Raw genomic sequence first — 23,296 nt, 5'->3', positions numbered from 1 at the left:
CGCGACGCGTAGGGGTGCCGAAGGGACAAACATAGTAATTTTAATACATTGTGGGATCAATTTAATCTGAATAATTCGTTAGTAAAACTATATCCAATTAAAACAGGCTCAGAGTGTTGCTACAGTTAAAATTCAATCGAAAACATGTCCAAAAATCTTAATGCGTTCGAATTTGAAAGGATTTTTTTATATAGTGTCCGCAATCATTGTAATAAATGTTTGATGACACATGATGAAGAAAGATTTAAAATTTTATCAACTTTTAGGACTAAATCATATTAAATGAGAAAAGCCTTTTAAGAAGAAGAATCACGAACTGACAATTGTACATTGTCTAAAGTTGGTTTTGTAAGCAGAATAAGCCCCTAATTAAATAATAGACTTTTTAGAAGTTCGGTTGTAGGTACTTAATACGATAATTTAAGCGAAACTGGAGCCGCAGATTTCACCTTTCCCTGGCAGCCCTGCACAGTCCCGAGCAAAACAGTTAATTTCTAATTAAATTTGTTAATTAAACCCTATCCAGCCGCTCGCGCAAATTAATACTCCGCTAGCATTATATTGCGGCCCGCCCCCTCCCCTCCCCCCCTCCCCCGGCCCCCTCCGCACACATTGCCCGCATAACGTTAATACTGATTAGTCCAATCACGGCATTATTATCTGTTTTAACATATTTCGTAATTCTACTAATATTACTCGAATTAACCATTAAATTTCCCTGATGTGAAATGCTTAAATAGAAATTCATATTCGGTACAATTCACATCTCGGATGTTTTGATTGTGGATTTTAATTATAGCTTAATTGGTGCAGATGACGGCAAAATTATAAATTGAATTACCTTTGTTTTATATCCGTTATTAATCAATTTATTAATGATTTTTCGGTAGTCATATTCGGCGTTCAGCGAAATCGTTAACGATTTCGCGGAAAAGTTGGTAATTTCAACATTTTGTTCGCTACGAAGCGGGTAGAGCGGGGACCACCCCTGAATAAATAGGTATTTTCAGGCTTGTCTACTTCATCAAAGAGTTTACCATTTTAGTAAGATTTGAAATAAGAGCAGGCTTGTCCAATATAATTAGGTAAAGTATTTTTACAATGGAAAAATTGATGAGACTATGACCATAGAAGATGGCGCCGCCGCGCATTAGCTGACGATCTACTCGATGTGGCTTAGCTAACCGTTGCTGAAGGACATTTCCAAAACAAGAGATACTATCAATGCATTGCCATACTTTTAGAGACTCCGTAAGTTATTTACTTATTCAGTACAGTAGTAATTAAATCCGGAACCCGAATCGTTGGTGTTTTTATCGACGCCAATTGTGACTAATCTGAATTAATTCATTAATAAAAATGGTATTAAGAGACAAGTTCCAATATAAGTGGAAATGTCAGCGTAACCCCTTCGCGCCAATCCGTCCCGTTATTGATTGCGTCCCGCGGCCGCCGGCACTAGTCGGTGGCGGGACACTGATCTCACCGAGCTACGTGGGATTTGTACCACTAATTGCTAAGAAGTCTGGATTAGAGTGTAGATAAACATCACAAAAATAGAAATGATGAAAGAGAATTATTGTTCAAATTAACCATTAAAAAAGATAGATGCAAATAATAATTTACTGAAAACTGTATGGTCATAATTATTAGTTAATCATAGCAGGTACACTTTTTTGATTAAAATAGTAATAGCTTAAATTCCTCCATAAACTTTGTGGTAACTAGCCCTGTCAAGATGATAATAATTAGGTAAGCTTTGGTAGGATTTAAGGTAGAGAGCGTACGTGCATGTCTAGAAACGAATAAGTAATGTAGAAGTATGAGCAAAAGCTAGCTTATTGGTACCCTAACGTGCAGCTACGCATAATGTGCAAAATACCGAAGTTGACCCCTCGCCTACACCCACTAATTATTACCGTGGATTACAGGATCACGGCCGGCTTCCGCGGGATTTGTCCCGAATTCAATTGCTCGATAAGTTTAGGGTTAACGTGTCGAAGGATTAAGCTTTACTACTCTTGTCTCATATGCTAGCTATCATGGCTACTTGTATGGTGGCTCAAAATGAGCAACACCATCAAAACTAAACAAAAAGACTGCTGGTTTCTTTCTAGTAAAGAATTCAATAGTTATACCAGCTTTTAAAAATACTTTACTCTGAATAAATTTTTAGTACTTATCACTTACTGTTTTTGTTTAATGGAGACATTTAAAAAGATGTTGAATTTGTTTTTAATCACGTAACTTTTTATTATAACTCATGATTGAAGTGCATTATTGTACCAGTTACCAAAGTAATATTTGTTTACACGCGAGAGTAATAGCAGCTCATAAAATTGTCTGTGTGGTCGTACAGCGTCTCCTCCACCCGCGGGGAGTACCCCGTTACGTGCGAGTTCACTAATTAACATACGCCCGGCTCGTGTAATTGTTAATTTGCCGAATTCCGCGCCTTAATGACGCGTGACGCGCGAATGTGCGGACCCAGCAATTTATTACTTGTATGTGACAATCACCACCGTAACCTGACCTACCCACCTCTCTCCTGCCAAACTATTCACTGGCCTCACAAGGGCTCATGAGGCTATTCTAAGGGTCTCGTCAAACTGGGCGCATTAGTCTAAGGGCCGTATTCGTAACGTCGTGGAAACAATTTGTCGGTGCGCGATTCCGTAGGCGTGTGTTTTGAAGTCGTGTTGTGGAATTGGGAAATTAACTTGTGTGATTTAGGAGCTTTCCCGAGTGTTTGTTTTGAGGACGATCGATAGGACGCGATTCGAGGAGACTAATTTTAAGAGCTGACGTATTCTTAGCCCTGGCTTCACTAAACTTGTTCTTGGAAATTCGTTGATTTGAATAAGGATGATATCTAAAATACCTACAGGAACTCTATGCTTAACAACTTAGCGGCGTCCTACGAAGTATGTACGAGTGAAAATCGTTTTGCAAAGAACGTAGGCCTTTATGTTAACGATATCTTTAATGCCCCAAAACCAATCTATTACCTACTAGTCGTATGTTATCAAACAACGAAGCTTAATCAATACATTATCTGGCTGGTAAATACAACTCAAAAATTTTGGTCCCCAAGGGGCTGATAGTTATTTTTTTAAGAAATCAGTGTACAGAATCACACTTTCTAAATTTTATTACATGTGTAAGAGATTATTTGTGTTGTAATTTGCTGTTAAGTAGTAACACTTGCCGACAAACACTCCGCGACGGTCCCCTTGCGCGGGACTGTCCCGGTGCGCGCCGCACTAAGGGATCACATTAGGGTCACCAACATTGTGCCCGGTGAAAGACTGTTACACAAGTTATGTTCTAATTTTAATTATCTAAGCTACTCTAGTTTCGTTCTTATTTGCAAAATGTTTGACTCTTTTAATAATAAGATAGGTAAGTGAGGTTGGGAATTATCCCTTTTAACTGACATGCAAAGGGATAGACAATCGCATTTAATATTATCAAAAAATCTGTGAAAACTAACTAGGGTTAATTTTCTACAACTCAGAATGAAAACGTCCAGTCACAACTAATTTAATTTCACAAATTCCTCTATCCTGTTTTTATAATAGTGTCCCTAACGTCCCGCGGGACATGCCATCCCCGGAGGCGAGTTGTCTGCGATGATTGCTGGGAGAGATTACGGCACAATGGGTTTAAGGCCGCCCCGCCGGCGTTAGCATGTGGCTTAAGTGGATTGAGTGGATTGTGTTGTGGCTTGTACACTTGTGAAGGGTCAGCTTGTAATTGAATCTCTTAAGTAGTTTTTTATAAGTGTTGTGCTAACAATTTTATAGTTTATGACACCTTAACATACTTAACAAATGAGTTTTTTAAAGAAATAGTTGCCTATGCATTACTAACTTCTCAAGAGTAGCAAATGAAGATGAAAGAAAATAAAAAAGTATCATTTAAAACTAAGTACCTCATACTCATACAAAACTCATTTATTAATGCAAATAGGCTTTTAAAAAGCACTTTTAAACGTCCCAGTATTAACCACTGCTTCAAGACAAATTATGGGACAGTGCTAAGAAGCAGCGCAAGAAACTGTCACTAAATTGTCAGTTCGTACTTACTTATTATCATTTCTAATAAATAGCACTTTATAAACGAATGCAAAATGTTACACGATTAACACACATCAAGTTTCGTACACAATAGCAATAACAGAAAGTGGCAGTTAGCTGGACAGCCGAGGACTTCGCTGAATGCGTGACTCAGCACCGACCACGTGACCGGCGGTATCACCCGCTCATACAGCCCATACAGCGGTGACAGACGGAACTCATTACGTTAAAACGGCGCCGTTGACAGGTTAAATAAGGCGTGTAATGGACTCGCGATTTGACGGGTTAGATCGATCGGCTCGGAGGATTCCATTCGAATAAAAGATATATCTTTTTGCAGGCAAGTGATTGTGTCAGCCATTAACAGTTTTTATTTATCGGAGGTAAAACTCTAGCGTTTCAAAATGTAGAGATTTTATAGGTCTAATAAATGAGCTGTTGTAATTGCTGCTGAAATAAAACAATGTATAACGATATGTTTTCATAAACACTGCTTTCAGGGTTTAAAACCATGGCATTTGATGTGATTCAACATCCTGTATTGAACGACAGTAATAAGTTAATTAGTAATTTGTAATATTTCTTCGATCTTTCCTTGCCTCTAAAGAACTAAGCTCGCCTCGCTATAATATAGTTAGAGCCTAGCATGCCTTCGCTTCACCACGCACCGTCCGAGCACAACACGTTCAGAAACCTGTCAGTTAAATAAGGCTGCGCTCGCACAAAGGCGTCTTATTTACGGAGTGCATAATTTCATTTCTTCGCGCGGGTTGAATGGAGTTTCCGAACGAGGGAGGGGGCGTGGCCTCCAATCGGGTGCAGGCGCGCTAAATAGAGTTGCGAGACTGTTCCCAATTTGGCGGCAATTTGCGCGACAATGGCGCCCGGGGAGGCTTAACAGGTTATTATTCAATTTGGGGTGCGTTGGACACATTTTGATTAGTCAATAGGTTAATGCGCGGTTAGAGGTGACAGTTTAGCGGCTTGTGTCAGCAGTAATTGGACGCCGAGACCACTCATTAACACAAGATTGCTGTTATTCAAACATTTAATGCGATTGAGATCATACATTTTGTAAACCGTCACCTTCACTTTGATTATTTTCTTTACACTTAAGAAATTTATTCCAACCGAAAAAAAATTCACACGCGATTCGTGAAAATCCATAGGAAATGATGATTATGAACATATCAAAGATCACCCCTAATAGGCAGTATTATTTTTTCAATAAACAAACGTTCTAAACACTTTTACATGTCACCCACACAGTAACCGGGTGCCGGTCCGAATCAATACCGGGCGATTCATACTTCATAGCCGGATACCCCGGCCCCCGCCCGGTAATCCGTATCGCGGTAACATAATAAGACAGACTTAAGACAGACTTGGGGGAGATTCATGGCGTTTTTCAAAGAGCTCAATAGGATAAAATTTAATTCTAATGAGTATAATTTGGAGGGGCATACATCTGACAACATGCAATGCTTTGGTTTGTGCTTTAAGTTTATCATTTTCATGAAGTAAGCAAATGTATTGTATTTTGAAACGACACTTCAATACGTTTTTCATAAGTTCTTTGACGTTATATGTAAAAACTGTAAATAATATTGTTTGTAAAGTTATTTGTCAGGAGTCATGGCCTTTAGGGACCCATATTGGGCATTCTGACAGAAGGTAGTGCTCACTCGCTGGTGGAATGACCCTGCTACATCCACCTATTTAGTTAAATTAAGTATTTTTTGTACGGAAGTGTAAAAGGGCAAAGTGGCCGTCAATCGAGCAAGTCACAGGCTAACAATGCGTAATGAAAATATGGCGGTAACGAGAAAATGAGGCGACTTCCGACAGCCGCCGTAAAATAAACACGACGCACGACGAGCCGAGCGCGTGGGACGCGGGGCGAGTGAGCGCGGGACAAGATAATATTACAAATAAGTACAAATAATTTATTAAATTTTAAATACATTAACATTTACACTTGTACGAGTATCTAACAAAAAAACACAAAAAACAAACGATGAACATTTTTGCTGTCTACCATCAACACCTAATATACACTGGTCACATATACACAGAAGGATCCAGAGTCACTTCTTCAAAAAATAGGTAGTTACGCTTGATCCAACTTTTATGGCTATAAAACTGTTAAGTTGGGATTAATCGCTATCCATCAGTTATAGACGACACGTGAGATCATTATTTGGTTTTATAACCATAAAAATTGATCCCAGAGGTGAGCCCAAAGTAAGGTCTTTTTTCAAGTCACATTTATTGTATATCGCGTTTATGTTAATCGTTTATTAAGAAATTAAATGTGTTTTTCTTTAAGGATATTTATTGGGCTTTCAAATAACACCAATATTGTTGGGGCACCATGATTGTGTCAGTAGAAACGAGTTTTCCTGTAAAACGTAGGTGGGCCGATTTTTGTGATGACCAGTATATTTAAAGTTACTTTCAATTGAATTCTGACCTGGTTTATGGGGTCATTAGGTCATTACCATCTTTAATTTCGTACTATGAAGGAGTTACAGTTCCAAACTTCCATTAGGTACTTTCAATAGGTAGTTTTAGTAGGGATGTACAGATTCCCATCGTATTTAAAATGACATTATTGTACTTAGATATACGTAATGTGGTTGCAGGCTCTTCTGTTATCACCATAGATTTATATTAATACAATTTGAAGCAGATCATAAAGTGGTAATTTTAAGACGTGTCAAAAGAAACGCTCTACCTTATGTCATGCGGCTGCGCCAACAGCTGTCCTAACTAGGCAACTAGCGGGCGTGAGTGCGCACAATGCGCGGGCGCACTAATAGCGCCCGTAATTTGGCCGCCGAGGCGCTGGCGCATCAGAACGAGATCGCCCATATTTGGAACTCCTGATTAGGCTCCAAATAAATACAGCAAATGGCCGCTTAGGTTTAATGAAGGAACTCTACATATATGTTGATACAAAAAGGTGAAAAATTCTCGGCTTATTAATCGAATAAATGATAAATAAAACAATTAACACTTTTACTAAGTACTTAAAATAATTCTGCACAAAAGATATTATCCAGGTTCTTGGTAGAATTTGTAATTGGTTGCTTACATCACTACGAGTAAATAAATTGAGCAGAATTAAGTTTTGCAAAAACATTAATTAAAACTGGCATATCTCAATACAGTCTTCAAAAGATTATAAATTAGAAAGCCACGCTAAATAAACAGGTTTCTATGAGATTATGAAAGTTGAATGCATCCGCCCCAGCAGACACTAGGGCCGTCATCACCCCCTCCTCCGGTATTCTATAATCCCGCTTTAAAAAGGCACTCACAGGCACATTCCGCCAATCGGCTTACGGCTCAAAGGGCCGAGGAGCCATGTCCCTAATATGTTTTTTAATTACTCGTTCTGGACTAGTGCTGTGATAGATTACAAATTGGACGGTGTCCCTGTCTTGGAGACGATTGTCCCGACAATTATACTGGACCAATTTATGGTTTCAAAGATACTTTCAATTTTATAGAGTTTTCATCAAAATACTTTTTAGTGCCATAAGAAAACTGATTTATCTAATGCTTTTATATATTTGAGACAAATCCAATCGGATATCCATTAAAAAAAACTCATTAAAACTCATTAAAACTCATTTATTTCTGTAAATAGGCTTAAAAAAAGCACTTTTACACGTCCCAGTATTAACCCTACCACTGCTTCAGGACAATAAATGGGCCAGTGCTGAGAAGAAGCAGCGCAAGAAACTCAGTCACTATTGTCAGCCTCTTTTTCAAAGGTTTACATGCTTTAAAATGTACAAAGTTATAAATATTTATGCGAGCTAGGCAGTAACGTATCCCAAACATTTTTATCTTTTAAATAATCATCGACTTTATAGTAGCCCTTTTTCATTAAGGTACTTTTAATATGTGCTTTGAATTTATGAATGGGTAGTTCTACAACAGCTTGTGGTAATTTATTAAAAAATTTAATACATTTTCCCATAAATGAATTACCAATCTTATGCAATCTGAAATTTGGAACGGCAAGTTTATTTTTGTTTCTTGTATTAAAGTTATGCAAATCTTATTAATAAATAAAAATACAGATTATGTGTAAGTTGTTAAATATTACTACAGGAATTTAAGGATTTTCAACCAGTTATTTGAGGACTTAAATGACTTCAACAAATTCTTTTATCTAAATTACCTACCTGAAATTATAAATGAAACATGACATCGACATTCTTCAAAGCAACTCACTTCCTAAATGTAAAACATAAAATAAAATGTCTTGTTTTGCATCGTCCCGCTTTTCAGCGTCCCGCACATCCCGCGGTGCAGCGGACGCATCCGCTTATGATAACACGCGGATTTGCGTTATTGCAAATTGATTTCAATACTAGAGCTGCATTTGCGCAGATTACCGCGCTGGAGGTCCGTAATGCCGAATCGGGAATGTCCATGCATATGAAATCGGATCGTTTTGATAAATGAGATTTTCAAAGCAATCAAATCGTTCGATATGTTTACGATAGGTAGTAGTAGGTACTCATACATTAAAAACTGAATTGAAATGCAAAACGTTGTAACAAGTAGCTTATCGGATAATTTAAAGTTTGATTGCAAAAATATAAAGTTAAATAAATATTTGGTATACATTGTCAAGTGAAAGAAACTTCAGTCATTAGCTGTGTGCATAATTAAGTAAAATAAAATAAAATGGTAACATTAAACTTCACTGAATTCCAAATAGTAACTCTTATTATATACGGTAGGTAAATAAATAGTTTATAATAATGATATCAAAATGTAACGAAGACAGTGAACTCTAGCACCAAATAATCCACTTAACCGTGTCCGCGCTGGCATTCAGCAAACGCGTCACGCTAACGATAACCAAACAATCGGGCAACGAGCACAATCACCAGGAATGTTCTGGAGCACCTGTTCCAACATAATCACCGGGACCATGTTTGAGTTGCCTGCCAGCGATGTGGGAGGCGAATATTGTGCACGCACCTACGAGTATTTTGATATTATATAAGTGAGTATGACTCTACTGAGATTGGGTGGACCATCCTGAAAACAAGAAAATCCGATTCCAGAACATGATATAACGGCAAACACAAGTGCGAAATGTTCATATTTTATTGTTTCATCGTTGGTAGGTTGCATGTTGAATAAAGTTGGTAAAATGCATGGACAGTATGTGGGCGATACGAACAGAGCACCTAAGTTAAATTTGCTTGCTTTACTGATTTGAAAAGGGCCACTTTGTATAGAAGCATAAAATTATCATAATGTTAACAGATGTGTGCCTCGTCCCCTAAGCAACAGCATTTAAGAAGGCTTTTTGTTTGATAATTTAACAAATAGTAAATAATATTTACTATATTAGGATAGGAGGAAATAGGATATAACTTGTTTCAACAGGATATATTTTGGTGATATTGAAATGTTATTCAGTAAAAATTAAAGGACAGTGCCAATCCATGTATGGAAGTTGGACCAAGTGCTGCCCAGAATGAAACTATAGTGCATTTTGTTCCTCAGGCCAATACTGATTTGTAAACCGGAGCGCACTGAAATCTATCCCTGGAATTAAGAGAAAAAAAGAGTTATTTTGAATTATTTACATACAAAATATCATCGATACCTACTAAGCATAAGACGCATAAGATTTGGCGATTTTGGCATTAAATAACACTCGCTACTGCATCCGTACACCTTACTTTAGTACGACTTCGACATTATTTATAAGCGATCAAGCGCTGTTTCAGTAGTTTAGTTAGTTGACCGATATTAATTATTTCCAAAATGGAGCAAGAAGTTTTAGCTTACTGTAACTTCAATAATCGATTGTAATACACCAATAAATTGATTTTTCGCAAAGATAGAGAACTAAAACTTCTTGCTTCATTTTGGAAATAATGATTTCTGTCAACTAACTAAACTATTGCAACAGCGTTAGATCGCTTATAAAGAATGTCTAAGTCGCACTAAAGTAAGGTGTACGGATGCAGTATGGTTAAGTTCAACATAGCGAGTGTTGTTTAATGCCAAAACCATGAAATCTTATGCGTGGTACGTATATATCGATGATATTTTGTATGTAAATAATTCAAAACAAAACTCTTTTTTTCTCTTAACTCCAGGGATAGATTTCAGTGCGCTTCGGTTTACACATTAGTATTGGCCTGAGGAACAAATACACTATGGGTTGGTTCTGGGCAACACTTGGTCCAGACCCTGGCACTATCCTTTACCTTTAATTAGTTCTTATTAATTTTCGAGCAATATGGTTTCGGACTGGCATGTGATGTAATATACTTGTAATACAGAGCCGTGAGTTAAGCAGCAGTTAATGACTAATTGACGAAGATTGGTAAATTACTCATTTTAAATAAATGGAATTGTTTAATTATGTTAGAAAAACCAGGCTTTCAAATAATAGGTAATAAAGGCTATTTAGAAACTTATTATATAGCTTTTACAGGGCAAAACATAAGGCACTAGCGATTTTTTCGCCATTTGAGCGGATGAAACGTATTTAAAAGTCACGCTCCACCAGGTTTTCCGGTCGGATATTGACAAAGCGTTACATGTACCCTTTATATTTTCATTGCAACGGTTTTCACAATGACAAGACCACCTGCGCCCACGTCATGTTTTTATTGAAAATTATTGTAAGATTTTCAACAACGTAAATGTAATATAGGCCTCTGAGTTTACATTTAAACGTAAATTAACAGACTCAACGGTATTTTTATTGCTTGCTTGTGTGATGATAAGCATTGCCTTCAAATGTATCTAGTGGCTCAAAAGCAGACCCCCACGGCATCAAATCGGTCTCATCACTATTGTTAAACAGCACTCGGGAATTAAGTGAACGGATCGAGTGGTGTTATTGTTGAGCCGAAGCATCGTCGCGTCGCCGACGCGCGACCTAATAAAATAACACTTGGCACGATGCACGTTGGCCACACACGGCATCTAGGGCTGAGGAACTTATCATTGGTATAATAATTATTAATTACTAGCTTTCCGCCCGCGGCTTCGCCCGCGTGGAATTTTGTCTGTCACAGAAAAACTTTATCGCGCGCGTCCCTGTTTCAAAAACCGGGATAAAAACTATCCTATGTTCTTTCCCGGGACTCAAACTATCTCTATGCCAAATTTCATCAAAATCGGTTGCGAGGTTTAAGCGGGAAAGCGTAACAGACAGACAGACAGACAGAGTTACTTTCGCATTTATAATATTAGTTGGGATTGGGATGGATAATTATTCATAAAACCATTCATAATTTACCGTTTGCCCCTCGAGTGTAAGGAGCAAGGCCAATGCATCTTTAGAAATGCCATGAAAATTGCAGGTTTACAGAGTCTGGCAGGGAATTACATTCTTGGTTTATTATAGGGTAATTCCCATAGCTGGGCACCGTTAATCAAATAGTTAACTTCGTTAACCGTTAAACCGTTAATAAAAAAGTTAACTTCGTTAAACGTTAAAACGTTACATTTAGTAAGATTTAACGCAAGTTAACGTTAATCGTTAATCCGTTAACACATGATAATAAAACGAAAAAAGTAATTGTATGCAAGGTTCAAATAATTTCGAAAGCTTGTATCGCTCACGGAATTTATTCCTCCTTTATGTTTGCGCTACAAGCTTTCGATATTATTTGAACTTAGCATACAATTATTTTTTTCGTTTTAGTAACAACTGCATTTCAGAATAAAAGCTTGTTTTTAAAAAAGTATTTTATTATTATAATTTTATTTTACACTTTTTAGTAGTAGCTCGGCCGAGCTAGTGAACGCCAGACCTACGTCATTTTATACAAGCCGAAAGTTTGTCAGCGTATGCTCCCAATATAGGATAGAATGTTGGTGAATCATGAAGTTTGGGTCATCGTGGCTTTGTCTGGCAAGGAGTTGGAACTGTCAAAACTGTCTGACTGATGAGGAAACTACTTCTATTGCCCTAATATTTTATATAAAAATCAGCTTTTATGGTATAACGTAATAAGCCTAACTTTTACGGTGGCTTTTTCTGTAAGTATATTCACGTTATACCATAAAATCTGATTTTTATCTATAATATTTGGGCAATGATTAGAAGTTGTTTCGACATCAGCCACACAGTTTTGACAGTTCCAACTCCTTGCCAGACAGTTTTTTTAGGATAGCTGCCAAAGCAAAGATGTCCCAAACTTCATAATCCACCAACATTCTAACCTATATTGGGAGCATACGCTGACAAACTTTCAGCTTTTATAAAATGATGCATGAACGCCAGACCTACGGCGTTCACCAGCTCTTAGTCTATAGTATCTCAATCTCAGAGCCTTGGTTTAATTACAATACAATTTAGCACTAAAGTGCTCGAAAAGACAAATCCAACAAATCCAAAGTCGATAAGTTTCCACCGTTTCGTTTAGGAATTCCTATGGCCACCTCCTGACTCCATAATCAGGACCCTGGACATAGGGTTGCCAGGTCCAAAGACACAAAAGCCGGACTTTGTGCTTCATTTGGCCGGACATTTCACCCTAAATGCTGGACATGTGAGGGGGGTGCAAAGCTCACGAGTGAGGACTATCATCATCGGTTGCCCAACCATCCTGATGCGTGCACTCCATATTATTCTGTGGCTCGACTTTCGCCTGGCGCGGCAGCCAAATAAAAGGCCTAACAAAAGCTGGACAGGCCGGACAAGGCAATATTTGGCCGGACAAGACCGTAAAAAGCCAAACATGGCTAAAGCCGGACACCTGGCAACCCTACCTGGACATTATCTAGTATTAAAGTGCTCGAAAAGACAAATCCAACGAACCCAAATTCGCCGTTTCATTTAGGAGTTCCTATGGCCACCTCCTGACTCCATCATCAGACCAGCTTAATGGTACCATAACATTGCATTCTCATCGTACTGGTTTCTACAACTGGTCTTAAATTCAGTTGCAAGATTTGTCCCACACATACTAACAAGTGAAGTCAATATAAAGCTTGTAAATAAATAAAAAAACAGCATTTTTATATCATTTCGTTATGGTTACAAAAACTGTTGTTTTGGGTTCTGCTGGAAGTTCTGGAAGTCCGAACGTACTTGTCAGAACGCGTTGTTCAGCGTGCCTGCTGTATCTTTTTGGTGAATAGTAGGTACTGGATTAACGATTAACGGACTTAGGATAATTTAACGGAAGTTAACGAGTCCGTTAACATTTTTTAAAGTTAACTTAAAAGTTAATCCGTTAATAGAAATGTTAACTTCGTTAATTAACGATTAACGGATTAACGAGTTAATGCCCAGCTATGGTAATTCCAGGATACATGCCCCAGTGGGATAGGTGCCGCGATTTTAAGTACACTATGTCACAATCAACTTAGCCTAAAGTTATAGTACGTATAATAGAAAGGGACCTCCCCGTACCACTTTTCGCCTCGCAAACCATCAAAGAGTGCGTTCGTTTAGCCAGTGAGAGCAAAAATCTTCCGCAGCCAGACCTTAGCGAGCGTCGAAATAATATTGGTAAGTATTTTTTAATGGATATTTTTTTTGTCAGCTGTAAAATGAAGCAGATTTTTATATAATTTGATAGACTATCTTATAAATTATACGGGATAGATTAGTTTAATTCGATTTTTAGTGTTATTATATTTTTTATTAAAAACGGCACCTATCCTATGCTAAAAGGATAGTTGCCTAATTTTTTTTGGGTATAGATGCCCTTAGGGCCATGTCCCATGCACCTTAGGGGCATCTATCCTAACCTGCTCTTTTTGTCACAGGTAGCAAGTAAGAAGAAAAAAGAATGTAGTACGGCTAACCTTAGGAAAGTAATAAATAGGGTGCCCTTCTGATCGAATTACCTTTTTACCCGACTGCGCTAGAAGGAGTAGTATTATTTTTAATAAAAAATATTAAATTTCATTTTTAATTCATTTAATAACAAACAATCTTAAATAATAATACTTGTCTTGTTTGATTTCAAAATGCATTTGATCCTTATAATTCAAAAACTGTATTAACGAGTCATCTATCCCTGCATCAGGCATCTATCCGTTGAAGTAATAGAAGGTAGAGATCTAGTGCAAGCTAGGCCCTTTATAAAATTTATCAAGAATTGCTAAAAATCCGGTCATCTTAATACGTCAGCATAAAGCCCTCCGATGTCATATTTAAAGCCAAAACACCTTTTTGTAAGAGTCAACAAAACCCAATAAAAACCTTTCCCGTCAACCCTAGTTCCCTGAACCTCTCGAAGGGACTCCACTAATCATTATAACCGTTGTATTTTCTCTGTAAACCGCGCTGACACACACCCATGTCACTCCGGGACAATCGAACCAATCTTACAACTGGCGCGACGACCTGACGCCCTTATATCTGTGTACGAAGGTCTATAATTCATCAGACAAGTGGAAGATGCATACTCATTAGAATGTTAAACAAATAATGATAGCGCGTTATTGTGGCGTTATTGCAACAATGTTGAAATAATAATAAGGCGATAATAAGGCCCTTTGTTAGGGCTGTGAGAACACTGCCTTAGAATTTAAGGACCCTTGTGGGTAGATATGACAGTTGGACATGTGTAGAACAGACATTAAAGCTGTTGCTATAATGAATATCATGTATGGTATTAGTGAGCTACTTTTAACAAATCTTTTAGGAATGTGAACAGAGTATTGTGGGCTGTAAACAACATTCCTATAAAATTTAAGGTTTATGTCGAGATACAAATTGTTTCAACCAACAAAGTAGGAATGAATCTCATAAATTCTGATTCGCAATTTATTTCTGATGATTAGAGATCATTGACCTTCATCATCAGTATCAGAAGAGATGTCAATGTGCTGTAAAGAATCCATGCGCATTTTTGTATGTAATTTTCACTTTTAGACATTGGATGTACCATTGTCTAACAGTGAATCGAACTGTAGTCCTCGCTAGCATAGCAGTGACTCCTGCGCAGAAGCAGCTGTTCAAATAGGCCAGCGCGTGTAATTGGCCAATGCGGTCCGGTGTTTGCTGGCGCGAGGTCGAGTGCACAGGTAGAGCGTTGCTCCTAAGCATAACAGTGTGATAGCATCAATTTGTTACATGTTTCTTTAGGAATAACAAACAGCTCTTTAACCCTTTAAATAAGTACTAGAGTTTCTAACAAAGTTTTTACTTAAAGTCGATATAAAAACTCGAAGCGCTCCAATCGTTTAAACTACTTCTTATGCGCGCAGCCTCGCCGCAAGTTGGTTCGCGAAGCGGAAGATTCCCGGCATGTACTCCTTATTTACCCGCCTTGAAACTTGCCCGGGAGAGCGGGCCAAATAGGATAACGAGTGGGCGAACGGGAAGAAGGGGTCCAATCCGAGTAGTTTGTGGCCCAACAGCCCCGTAAACAACTAGAGACGTCCAATTTACACACTTTTGAACCAACAAATTGGAGGGTTTGGGTGAATTTTTGAAGTTATCTTCACACGCGAATCCTGGATTGTTTGATTTGAGATCTTTTCGATAACATAAACGTACCTATATTGGTGGATTGTTGAACTTGAAAGGTAAAAAAGAAAAATGTAGATGCTCTCGTACTGAAAGGTGATCGTACAAAATTACCTATGATTATATATATTTTACCCAAAAATATATCAATGATGAAACTGGTTTTCACAAATTGCTTGTCTTAAGAACAAAATGTATGCAAAAGACCTTAGATGAATTGTATACAAATGAAGTCAACTTAATTAAACATTACACTTGTACTTCTTGTGATGTGAATAAACCAAATGAACGATGAAAGTGATCGTGTATAGTCTGCGGACATTTGTGAAAAATTACAAAATCCAGCCTTAGCAACAAAACAATCTTCAGAATTCAAAGAGGACTATTTCACCGATCTGTCCGACTCTATCATTTAACTGAACACTTTTCTTACAGCGGAAGGGTTAGTGTGCAGAAAAAGATCCTCTGTTAGGTAAACTGTCAACACTTTGCAGAGCAAATCTTGCAAGAGATCTAGCCACCTGACCCTTTGCCGGCCTACAATGGCGGCCGATGCGGCGGTCGTTTTTCCTATTTGCCCCCTAGAGATATTTTCCCGCCGCTTGAACGTAATCCTTTAGCCAACAACCTTTTCACTTTTTGCTGCTAAATGTATTCGAGCAAGGAAACTATTATTGTACGTACAACTGTAACATTTTCTACATTTTTCTCAGTGATTTCAGATGAAATATCAAGAGTTCCATTTGAGATGCAAAAGGCGGAAATAACCATAGTTTTCTTATTATCTAACTGCAGGTGTACCTATTTTAGCAGAAGTTCAAGATGAAGAATAGAGACCAAAGGTTTGGATGAAGTTTAGAAGAAATAAAGGAGTAGAAATCATGTTATAAGTAGGTAGGCGATGTCAATTTGATTTGACCCTGTAGATCCTATATGGACAAATGTATCAAAGTATGCTCAAAAAAACATTAAACAATTCATTTCAGGCATGCTTTGAGTGTCTCACTTTTGGAAATCCAACCTAATACAAATAAACTTGAGGGGTCCAAATGCCCGACCTGTGAAGAATTGGAAAAGATACCGATACCTACTATCTCTACCTTTAGGATGCTCTTTCATATAAACATATTGTTCTTACAACAAGATGAACACACCAATCGCGGCGACACAGACGAAAAACCCAGCGTTGCTCAGTAATGTAGTTACGCGCCCGCTGCGTGATTCACGGCTGCGCGCGCGTTGTTTATGGCGTCATGATGGAGACGGGGGCGTGTGGACTGGCCGAACTTTGGATCGGGGAACCAATGCCAATGTTATGAGGAAACTACATGATATTTTGCGATTGTTTTATAAATATAAATGGCCTTTCTATTCTTGTATTTACATCTGAGTATTTCCTATTCCTTTTAAGGGAGTCGCATTCACAAACGACAAGCAGTATGGCATTCTAAACTTTCTTGGGACATCTGGATCTAGAGTTTGATTTATGTCTCTTACTACACTACCTGCAAAAAGTTAGGCTCTATCAATCAAATCAAAATCAAAATCAAAAATATTTATTCAGTTTAGACCACAAGTGGCACTTATGAACGTCAATAGAAAATAATAAAAAAAGAAAAGGTAGCCCTTATGGGGCACTTTACATGTCTCCTTATCTTTTGGGCCCTACCAGCGCTTCGAGACAAACATATGGCAAGTGCTGAGAAGAAACGCCGGAACAAACTCATCTTCATAGGTACACCTCTGTTACCACATATAAATCCTTTTTTTACTATCCTGCCTTGCCAAACTTAGACACAACCAGAATATTCTAATAGATTTCATAATGTGTACCTAAAAGTTTATAATTAGGTATTTCCCTCGTTTGGCTGTATTTGTTTTGATAATACAATAATGTTTTTGAAAATTACCATTAACTCCAGACAAAGGAAGTGTGAAATTAATCATTATCGTCGAGTACATACAAAAAAGTACGTATTAAATAGTAAACGAAAGAAACAAAGAAGTAAAACTATGTACCTACATACTTGGAAACTTGTCTTAAAATAGTGCACAAGAAAATACTTCATTAAGGCAATAAACTCCCAGCACAAAATTTTCCAAAGGGTAAAACTGCACTATGAGAATGGCACCTACATATGTAATGATATTAAGCAGACGTAAATGGATGTGTCATTTAGTTATTTGTTCAAGTTAAATGGACAACGGGTAATTTGATTTAAACGCATGTTATTTTGTTACTCTTTTAATTAAAGCGCACAGTGTTTTATGAAGACCATTTTTCAGACATGGCCTTTTTATTGAATAAGCGACTAGTTAAGACAATTTAAATAATAGCTACGAAATCCCCATTTAGCATGTCTAGTTTTTACAAAATATTTTTATGAAAATTGACTATTTTTAATCAGGTAATAATTAGAAAATTGTTTTCTGATTAATTTAGCTAATTCTATGCTATTTTCACAAGTCGGGAAATTGGCGACGATATATTATAACTGCGTCAATAGCCTGAAAGGCGTGTAATCGCGATTGGCTCTTACAATTAATTATGTCTGGACAAACTAATAAAGCAGCGCCTGTTTGAGCAGATGCGCGGCGTGTAATCAATTACCGCTCTCTGTAGCTACGTGGAATAAACATGGGCTATACAGGTTTTGTATGTTAATGAGCAATACAAAAATATTGGATAATAATTATTTATTAAAATCTCTTTAAAAGCAATAGGGACGTCCACCCACAAGGTGGACCGACGACATCATAAAGGTAGCAGGAAAGCGCTGGACGCAGGCCGCTACCAACCCGGCAACATGGAAAGCATTGGGGGAGGCCTATGTTCAGCATAGTCATAGGACGTCCTATGGCTGAGATGATGATGATGATGATGAAAAGCAATAGATAGATAGGTATTCTGTATTGTATACACACAAATTAAAACGGCACTACCAATTTAGGCAGTCCGTAATGTCATAATATTCAATAGGATCGATGCTTTAAAAATCTAAACTTAGCATCTGCAATTAGGTTCAACTCGTTTCCTAGTTAACCCCTTCGCTGCCGGACGTTTGTTTTGCAAGACAAAAACACGTGTCGTGTCCAGCCGGGGGTCGAATGCGCGGCGGGATTAATGGCGCGCCCCAATTTAATGTTTCACGCACTTTATTGCTTCATTCCGTTCGTCCTCCGCTTGTTTGTTTCAATGTATTTTTTAGGGAAACCCTTTTTTTAGTTTTCACACAACTTTGTAGTCCTAGATTAATAGCAGGTATGCACACTGCATGTAGATAAAATACCTTTACACAGACCTATTAGATGACAGAATTTCGTAGCAACTACAAAGAAAATACTCAAGTACGTAAAATAGTATCGACATTATCGACAACCGAAAAAGAATTTTCGGCAATATACTCATAATAAAATCAATTCAAAGCCAACTCCGCAATCAATTAGAGGCTCCGCGATCTATCGGCAGTTGATTGACGGCCGCCTAATGTACTGTTCGCACTCGCCGGCTCACAAATTACTCAATTAATAAATTAAGCGGTTTGCGTGTCTATTGTTTAGTAGTACAATCGGCCCGAATAATCAATAGTGAGCTGAAAGGTAAACAAAACACAGGGTAGGAGGATTTGTTTTATAAACTTAGCATCTTACTTTGGCTAGTGGCGAACATATATAAAAAAAGGTATATATAATTTATTGCCTTCGAACCATTAAACATAGGTACCTACAGGAAGTTGAGTCTTACGACTACATAAAGTACACCGAAGGCAATTGGACCTGGCTCAGTCTACGTTAGCTACGTTACGGTATAAAATCTTCCATTTACATTTTATAGATAAAAGTTGGTTTTTATCATACAAACTTTCATCTTTTATTTGATTAGACATTAGAGAATTCACTATAAATTTTCAGGTGAAATTTCATCATCAATGAACTGTCTTCACAATATTTTTCAACATATTGCTTCTCTATTGAATAATTATAATAATTTTACAAGATTTTCACCCTGTATTTCATAGTGTGGCTGACTGTACTCCGGTGGCCGATAAATCGATTGTCCGCCGCACCCGCCGTAGCTGGCGCCTTTGTGCGACTAATCACAACCGAATTCAGTTAATAACTTCATGTTTAATGTAATTGATTTAAAATGAAGTGTAGCTTTAAAAGGAACTCATTGACAAAATGTCAGACTATAATGTAAAGAATACTGTAAATTCTTATGAATCTACAAGTTCACGCACCTTATATTATAGCCGTGTCTGGTTATTGTGAGAGCTTTAGGCTAATAACATTATGGATGCAATAAATGAGTATCGAGTTATATTTTTTAATTAACTGTTGGTAAAAGTAAAAAGGAAGAGTTATTTACTTGTTAAATAACTTTTCTTCTATTACACAAATAGAACATCGCCAAATCGGATCGCAAAGTAGCAATACATCACACACGACATTACCATTTATGGCTCCGAGCCCAGTCGACTCAACTCTGTATCATCGTTTGTCTAATAAAACCGTTAAACAAATCTGCAGACCCACGCCACCGTGGGGGGAGGGGGGAGGTCTTCGGAGGGCTATTATCAAGTTAGTCTCACGCCATTTGCCGGCTGCTTTACATAAATGATTTAATAACGCGAATAGACGGAGACCGGCGGAATACAACGTTGGTTTAACGTTTTGTAAAATCTTAATCGTATCTCTTTCTGCTACAGCTTGGAAGATATTAAGCGACAAGTAAACATTCGTAGTATAAAAGTATACACTTGATAAACGCGGCGCAACGGACCGAGACATCGTTTTCTTTGCAGACCGCAAAGCATTGCGATTGCGTTGTAGATTTCTTCTATAAAATTTGAGACATCTCAATAAATTGATTATAGGAACAAAAGAAGTTGAATTTGATATCATCATTCGTAGAGCATGGGTTATTAAGATCTCTACATTCCTTGAAGGTTTCTGTGCTATTATAATGAGCTGTTCACTTTTTTTGTATTTTATCGATATTTATTAAATCTGCAAATTTATTTCAACATTTTTCTGAACCCTAGTGTAAATTTATATAGTGTGGATTATATGAGTGGCCGAGGAGCGATCGGGCTGGCCAAACGCGCGGCCTGTTAAAACTTACACCTCTCTGGGGCTCTGCCGCACTGACGCTACGGACTTCGGAACTTTTAATAAATCTTCTTTGCTTCAATTATACTTGTTATTAACTAGTTCATGGAAGTTAGAGTCAGTAAAATGACATTTTAGATTCATTTTTTTGAATTAAATTTGGTAGCTTCCAGGCCATATTTTGATTAAATATGAGATCTCTACATTATTTTTAATTGCCTGACATACACCTGACTATTGAAATGTAACTTCTAGTTACTCTACTCTACGCTTCTCTTAACTATGAGATTAGATTTTTGACCTAGTAGAAAATGTAATCTCAATTAAAATGTATCAACAGTAGAATTAATTGACTTATGTAGTTTATCGAGGCCAAGTCCGTAGCTTTCGCGGGAGCCCGCAGAAGTTCGTAATTGAACCGCGCCGGCGCCGTTCTGTTTTATTCCGCCGGGAGATTGCTCGGAATCCAATATAACTATGCTTAAGGTTTACTTGCTTCAAGCACTTTTAGCTAGAACTAAAGGTCTAGCTAGAAGTATAGGTCAATCAATCTCTGAAGTCGTTTATGTTCAACGGAATCTCGAACAAAACCAAGCCTTCAATCGTCAAAGGAGGTGTTAAAAGATATGAACTAGTCAATATTTAGTTATTTAGAATCTATATTTAAATAAAAATAGCTAGGCTTTAGTTATGATGTACTTAAATTGATGAGCATAAGTAAATCAATGTTAAGTTGTTACCAAACAATCGTCGAGAAACCTCTTAACGCTAAATAACACCCTCAATTGAGTAAACTCAAGAGCCCACAAGTCACAGCAAGCGGTATTATTATCGGGCAGTTAATGTGGTTACTGTCGAAGGAACCATAAACGAATGGTCAGATACACAGAATTGGAGGAATTGCCGCACTAATGTCGTTCTTCATGGGAAGGAAAAAGGCAGAAAATGGGGAAAATACCCGGTTGACTGTCCCAAATAGAGACGGATGCGACTTCGGATCACATTAGCGAACTATTGTGTATTTAGCAGTATCGTTCGATTCGGACGCCACGTGGGACAAGTGATGAGAGGAAGCAAGAGTATTCAGTTCACTCAACTGTCATAAAAAGGAGTCACTCAGCGTGCTCTGGTTCTGGTTAGGGATATTTATAAGATTAAGAATTTTGTAATATCAAATTCGATACTATTATGTAAGAAGTACGGTTTAATAGAGATCTATTTATTGAAATAATAATGAAAATAAAGTAAATAATTATAAGAGAAATGAGATAAAATTAATTTTGTAACAACATACAGACTATAATTCTGTAATTGTAAACTACATCATGTAAGCTTGGGTCGCTGCCGCCTGTGGCGCGCCCCAGCCGCCTCTCACGGCCATTATTCCGTCCACAATGCTCCAACTCAATCACATCTCGGACCAATTCGCTTATTGCTGGGCACTGGCCAGTGGGCGTTGGCCCAGCACTGGGCTAATGTGATTAACGGCATTGAAATCGTCTCGATCGGTTTAATCTCTTTAGCAGACGACCAGCTTAATAGTTGGAAACAGCCTTTGGGATATTTGTACGTCAATTGATTGGGTTTGGGAGATCGTGTGTCCGAATTTGTGAGGTCTTTTAGCAATTTCAGTAATTTGAACATTTATTTTCTAACGGGGTCTAAATATCTATTGATAGTATTGGATTTCCACGTAATGACGTCGTAAATTGCTGAATCACTTAGTACACTCGTATAAGAAATAAACTACTAAATCTATATTAATTTGATTCCTATAAATTCTACAGCTTTACCGATATCTTGTGTCGACGGATTTATGGGATATTATGCACAAAATGTTGCCCTCGTGTAATGATACCGTCAACTTGCTCTATAGTCAAAATTCTAAATGTTAGTTATTTTCAATGTCCGTAACGTCCTCTCCTCAATTATTAGCCAAAACTGCTCTACCATAAACCATAATACGGCCTCAATCCGTCATTACCTCCGCCAGGATAAACACTGGTCATTATCCAGGATATTATATCTCCATCGGTTTCCCATAACAAAAAACAACCCTCTTGTAATCTTGTAAAACAGTAACGGCTCGCGCCGCGCAGCGGGCGGGCGGGAAAACGCGTCGTTAGGCGCGCGCGCACGTGGCCGCATCATTGGAAACGCGCGAGTTACAGTTATCACGTCTGGGACGTTGCCTTCGGCGGTTTGCGACAAATTGGGACACAAACGAGAGATCATGCTGTGATGTCATTGTTTTTGATTTGTTACTTTATGTGAGATTGGTTTTGCAGCAAAATGTTATTCTATTGGTAGAATTTTTCTTTATCGACAGATATATTCTCAATACCGCCATTTCGTAACAGTGAAATAACGTTAGCACGCATAACCTTAGGTTTTACACAAATATTTCTACTCGTAGTCTACGTTTGTATAGTCAACGTAAATAATAATATTATCCATACTAATTGCAAGCTAAACATCCTCCGCGCGCTGTTCACATCAAATGCGTGCGCAAGAGCGTAACACATCATAATGAGGTGTTGTCTATTATGTTGCGTAGACGCACCACAAAATGCACACTAAAGTAGTGTCTGTTCTTTTGTCACAGGGTTCACAC

At 37.8% G+C, this 23,296-nt stretch overlaps 2 protein-coding genes across 2 annotated transcripts in view; one reads left to right on the top strand and one right to left on the bottom strand.

Annotated features, from left to right (window-relative positions):
* The window catches only part of LOC135077953 (uncharacterized), a 243,035-nt gene that overhangs the window by 30,475 nt on the left and 189,264 nt on the right, over nt 1-23,296 (top strand). The gene's annotated exons all lie outside the window — the stretch shown is intronic.
* Nucleotides 1-23,296, bottom strand: part of LOC135078281 (visual system homeobox 2-like) — a 164,653-nt gene that overhangs the window by 14,140 nt on the left and 127,217 nt on the right. The window lies entirely within an intron of this gene.

The sequence above is a fragment of the Ostrinia nubilalis genome, chromosome 14 (genome assembly GCF_963855985.1).
Source record: "Ostrinia nubilalis chromosome 14, ilOstNubi1.1, whole genome shotgun sequence".
Classification (NCBI taxonomy): Eukaryota; Metazoa; Arthropoda; class Insecta; order Lepidoptera; family Crambidae; genus Ostrinia; species Ostrinia nubilalis.
Note: the sequence above shows the minus strand (reverse complement) of the source record. Positions and strands in the feature narration are given on the sequence as shown.